Source organism: Dreissena polymorpha, chromosome 10 (assembly GCF_020536995.1).
Source record: "Dreissena polymorpha isolate Duluth1 chromosome 10, UMN_Dpol_1.0, whole genome shotgun sequence".
NCBI classification, from domain to species: Eukaryota; Metazoa; Mollusca; class Bivalvia; order Myida; family Dreissenidae; genus Dreissena; species Dreissena polymorpha.
In genome coordinates, this window is record NC_068364.1 from 74,968,865 (window position 1) to 74,974,864 (window position 6,000).

General features: G+C 37.5%; 1 protein-coding gene across 1 annotated transcript in view; it reads right to left on the minus strand.

Annotated features, from left to right (window-relative positions):
• The window catches only part of LOC127848777 (trafficking kinesin-binding protein 1-like), a 75,042-nt gene extending 71,848 nt beyond the window's left edge, over nucleotides 1–3,194 (minus strand). Inside the window, exons 1-2 of the mRNA XM_052381388.1 lie at nucleotides 3,057–3,194; nucleotides 2,113–2,316 (exon numbers count right to left, since the gene is read on the minus strand). The gene's annotated coding sequence lies outside the window, so the exon portion shown is untranslated. The remainder of the gene's footprint in view (nucleotides 1–2,112; nucleotides 2,317–3,056) is intronic.
• Nucleotides 3,195–6,000: the final 2,806 nt, after the last annotated feature.

The window sequence follows — 6,000 nt, forward strand, 5'->3', positions numbered from 1 at the left end:
TATGACAGCAGAAATAGACTAGTTTCTGACAAACACATTGTGGTAAAAGGTCAAGATCATCCTTTACAGTCTACGGTAAAAAATACAAATTAAAGGGAAGTAATAAGCTTTAAAAAGGGAGATAATTATTCAATATTGAACATAGCCACTTTATACACTGTTACTATTAGACAGAAGCAATTCTTAAGCAGCAAGGTTACATGTTACTTCAATGCCTATTATGTTCACCCCTGCATGTTGTGAGTGCAAACAAAACGCACATTAAGTGTTTACTGACCATTTTGGCTCCTACCATTTAAGTCATGATTCTGTAACACAATAAGGGAGGTAATGCTGTTATGAAAGCATAACTTATATGATATTAGCTCCCTTGCAGTAGGCTTCTCATCTTGACTATTTGCATGTGGGGTTTTTAAAACATGATATTTGACTCAACTGTTCTACAATATAACAGTCAAAACAATTGACAAAGAAGAAACAAAATTCACCAACACAAAAATGTTTTTGAAATAAGTGAAGCCCTCACCACATTCCTATGGATATGACCTTATTTTTTGGAAAATCATGTTTGATTTTTAACTAAAGCCTTAGATTTACTGTTGTTCATGTATTTCAGACTTTTCAGTGTTTTTCCAATGTTTGGTTGTGGTATCCATGAATATCATTATTTAAAGCAGAATTTTAATCAAGTATTCCATTAATTTATAAATGACACTTCAAATGTGCTCAGTTTTTTTTGTTTTTCAAATAGTCCCTCTGGACTATATTGAGAAAGTAATAGCTTGTAGTAATGCATACATTCTCCTTGCACAAGGCTTTTGAACATAAGCACATGTAAATGTATTTTAGACAAGACTATTGCCAAGCAATGTACGTGTATGTCCCCTACCGGCTCCACCATTGTCAGAAATATATATATTTTTTATTTATTGCCATAGCAACCAGAATTTGTGACGTAGGAACAAAATGAAATGAAGTGCATACTGTCCATATGCCATCTATCCATGTTTGAAGTTTCATGAAAAATTATTCAGAACTTTTAAAGTTATTGCAGGATCCAGAAAAGTGTGACAGACTCACAGACAGAAGGACAGACTGACTGACTGACAGACACACAGAGCGCAAACCAGAAGTCCCCTCCGGTGAAACCGGTAGGGGACAATAAAAGGGTTTAGTAAAATATAATCTCATTCTCCTTCATAACAACTAGTACATGACATTAATTTTTGTTTTTGCATAGGGTATTTAAACACATGTTAACATAATACATGTAACATTCTTAGTGTTTTCATTGGCTAGTTTAAATTTGACCACCCAATCACATGACACTATTTCAGCAACAAAATTCATATAATAATATGAGCCATGTTCTGGGAAAACTTTGCATGCTGGAAAATTTGTCTTCTGCTAAAATGTTGTCTGCTGAATTTGTAAAATTAGCATTTTCTTCGATTTTTTTCAAAGAATACTATCAGAATAGCAAACAGTTTGGATCCTGATGAGACGCCACGTTTGCAAAGGCCTTAAAAATTTGGTTCCAGCGCTGAAAGGGTTAATTCATGTGGGTTAAGTTATTCTTAACAGGCTTATCAGGTACGACCCTTTCCGCATAAACCAGATTTTTGTTAAAAAAAAGACTTCCTTTGAACAAAAAATTCCATGCAAGCAGAAAGTGTTGTTCCGAATCTGGAACAACATTTCAAGCACATGCATTGAGCAAAGTTTTCCGAGAAGCAGGCTAATACATGATCTTGTCATGATCATCAAGGGCTTGTTTTTCTTCTTAGAGAATGGCCATTGTTCACATATTTGAAAAGTTTGCGACTCAAATTTTCACAATTTTATAAAGTTTGCTACTCATTTTTATCACAATTTTTTACAATTTGCAAATCAATTTTTATACAAAACAAGGGGAAGAAGGCCGCTTCACAAAGAAAGGAAAAAAGCCTGGCCCTTGTTCACAAAACATTTTTTGCGATCAAAAATCGATTTTGCTTGTCATTGAACATGGATTTTCATTCTAGTTGATAGGCAAAAATGTAAATCTATGTCAGTTGAAATTGATTTTCGATTGCAAAATTGTTATGTGAACTCGGGGCCTGGTTGACTTACTGAAATATTTCAGAGTCTCCTCCACGAGTTCGGGGGTGAGGTCGCAATCATCAATGGGGGGTAACACGGGGGTCTGGATCCAGTCCCGGTGCCCATACCCAGTGAAGTCAGTGATGGTGTCAGCGCGGAGGCGGTACCGCGGTATCTGCTCCTCTATCAGACTCAGTATCTCCACCTCTGGTAGGTCATCCTCGTTGCAAACATCTACATTTGCAGAAATTTAGGTAGTGGTAATGTATAGGGACTTGGGCACGGAATGTTGAGCCATCAATATGAGTCGTGTTCAGAGAAAACTGGGCATAATGCATGTGCGTAAATTGTCGTCCCAGATTAGCCTGTGCAGTCTGCACAGACTAATCAGGTACGACACTTTCCGCTTTTATGGTATTTTTAGTTTCAAGGAAGAACCTCCTAACCGAAAATCAAGTTTTGGCGCAAAGTGTTGTCCCTGATTAGCCTGTGCGGACTGCACATGCTAATCTGGGATGACACTCTACGCACATGCATTATGCCCAGTTTTCTCAGAACAAGCCTCATATGATTAACCAAATAAGTGAAACGTGGTTATTTTAAAACTCATGATATAGCCATATTTCACAAAATAATATTTTGAGCGACAAACAAATCAGTGGAAAGCTTAACAATGGCTTCCAACATGTGTTTGTAATTTATTAATTATACATGTAGCATTTCTTCCAAATGTTGACTATAGACTGTCTTAATAAATATATGCATTTAATGAGGTGACATTCAACTCAAGACAATTTCTGGTTCTACAACAAGATTTGCCACAAATGTACAGGTAGATTACAATGATACAAAGTTGACAAAAAGGCATATTTAAGTGACTATTTTAATGAATACGAACTGATAATTTATGAACATAACATTTTTAGCTGTTAAAAGTTACAACTTGTGGGACATAAATAATAGCGTATAATCACCTGTTAAAACTGATGAGTCCTTTGTTTGTTTAACTCTCCCTTCACTTGCCGTCACTTGACATTGGGTGGCCTTTTCATCGCTGCAGAATTGGTTGGCCTCATCACTTGAAAAGATGACATCTCCTGAAGTCTCCAGTTTGCAGCTTGACTATCATCAATAAGGCAACCACCCCAGTGTGGCCATTGCACCTTCCTAATGCAGCGAACAACCTAAACAAATATAATAAATGTAATTTTGTTGTTTCTTTATTATTTTGTTCCTTGATTCAAATGATAATTTTCACAAAGGTTGTTGCAACTGTTGAGCCAGGAGAGTCGGATTAGTCCATGGATGGGGAAAATTTACAGACTATTGATATATTTCATTGGACTTATTTTTGTTTGCACTAGAAATTGTAGTCTTAATATTAATTAAAACAAGAGCACCGCATAACGGGTGCCAACGCTTGGCTGCAAAAGCTTGTCAGATTTTTTTTATAGAGGTCAGTGACCTTGACCTTTGACCTAGTGATCCAAAACTTGGTGTGGCGTGTAGAACTCATCAAGGTGCATCTACATATGAAGTTTCAAAGTTGTAGGTGGAAGCACTTTGATTTTAGAGCCAATGTTAAGGTTTTAGCATCACGCCTAAGGCGGACAGCTGACGGCAAGCTGGCTATGACAATACCTCGGGTTTTCTCCGAAAACAGCCAAGCAGAAAATTAAAGTTTACCATAATAACTCTAAGTTTTATGACATTGACATTTTGAACATACTCTTTTCAAACCAAAATAATAAATTTTTGTGACTTATTTTCGGACCATGATTCGAAAAAGGCTCATAACTACTGTGTCCCTTCTGATATTGCTTTCATATTTGGTATGCATGGGGATCTAGACAACACCTTTCCATGCACATTCAATTTTTAACCCCTGTGACCTTGACCTTGAGGTCATCGTTCAGGTTTCAAAATGTGCAACCGCGATTTGAAAAAGGCTCATAACTACCGTGTCCCTTCAGATATTGATTTCATATTTGGTATGCATGCGTATCTGGACAACACCTTTCCATGCTCATAAAATTTTTGACCCTTGTGACCTTAAACTTGAGGTCAGCCTTCAGGTTAAGAAATCTGCGACCGCGATTCGAAAAAGGCTCATAACTAAGTACTGTGTCCCTTCAGATATTGCTTTCATATTTGGTAGGCATGTGTATCTGGACAACACCTTTCAATGCCCATAAAATGTTTGACCCCTGTGACCTTGACCATGAACTTGAGGACAGCGTTCAGGTTTCGAAATCCACGACCGCGATTCGAAAAAGGCTCATACCTACTGTGTCTTTTCAGATATTGCTTTCGTATTTGGTACGCATGTGTATCTGGACAACACCATTCGATGCACATTCAATTTTTATCCCCACACTTTTTGAAAAGCATGGGAATATTGTGGTTATCTCCGCTGTTCGTCCGTCCTGGCCACTATCTCCTCCTACACTATAAGCACTAGAACCTTGAAACTTACACACATGGTAGCTACGAGCATATGTGCGACCCTGCACTATTTGGAATTTTGATCTGACCACTGGGTCAAAAGTTATGGGAGTTGGGGTGGGGCCAGGTCAGAGATTTTCACTATTTTTTTTTATTTTGTGTACTTTAACATTAGCCATAAGTTTTGCAATATTGAAGATAGCAACTTGATATTTGGCAATCCCCGCATGCATGTTTATCTCATGGAGCTGCACATTTTGAGTGGTTAAAGGTCAAGGTCATCCTTCAAGGTAAAAATAACAAATCCAAGGGAAGTAATAAGCTTTAAAGGAAGGTAATTAATGAACCTGCCAAATGATTTTTTTTTTTTTAAATAAATCAAAGCGGCGCAGTATGGTGCATTGTGTTTCTGACAAACACATATCTTGTTTTATGTTATTTTACATTAAATTCTTCATTCCTACACCGATTCACTTCTAATTGATACTGATTATCTCTTATGACAATACGGTCAATCTCAACTACGCATGGCCCCATTACCAACACTGGGGCGCCCCCTGGGTCAAACATGCGGCATGGGAATTTGCGTCGGCCTCTGCAGCGCCATTTCTAATTGAACTTGTGGTCCGTGTTCAGGTTTCAGAATATGCGAAAAATGTTAATTTCCAGGGATCATATTTTTTTCGGTTTTGTCGGTCCTAGACCGATTGGGGTCATGAAAGACCGATTGAAAATCCCAAACAGTTGGTCTGATTTTGTTTGCTAAAATTCCCATGTCATGAAATTGATTACACAGTGTACAATGCTAACACACCCTAATGACATTCTTATCTCGATTAGGTGTGATAAACCACGGAGCGTATATTGACCTCATCTAGTGTCCGTGGATAAACCATTCGCTGCAGTCTCTAGACTGGTCGTGACCGGTTTATTGCACGTCAGACCAAGAATCAAAAACTTGTGAACAGCGAATCAAAGTCGCATCCGAAAAGACGCGTCTGAAAGCACGCGCTGTAACTTAACAAAACATGCCAATACATTTTCCACCAGCGTAATAATCCGGTAATATAATAATGAATAAAAGTCGCGGATCTGATCGACAGAACAGCCGAAAGTTATTTTTATGGGCGGAACTTCACATAAAATAGTACACAAGAAAAATAATATAAATTGTATAAATCTTTAGTAAAACTGTGTAAGAATCGAAATAATTCGCGAACTGTATAGTTTGTTGTTGAATAACTCACGAGCGGAAAATTAGATGCGTGGTTTCAAATCCTTCGCTCTCGTGATTTAATCCCTACACATCTAATTCTAAATTATCGGCCGTTTGTTATTTGACAACAAACTATAACGTACACAAATTATTTCTTAATTATTTGGTTTATTATTGTCAGTAGCCAACCTACGCACAGACATGTGTTTGGTTCAGTGCATGTTTGTAAGCTATTATCGAGTCGACAACGATTTAAA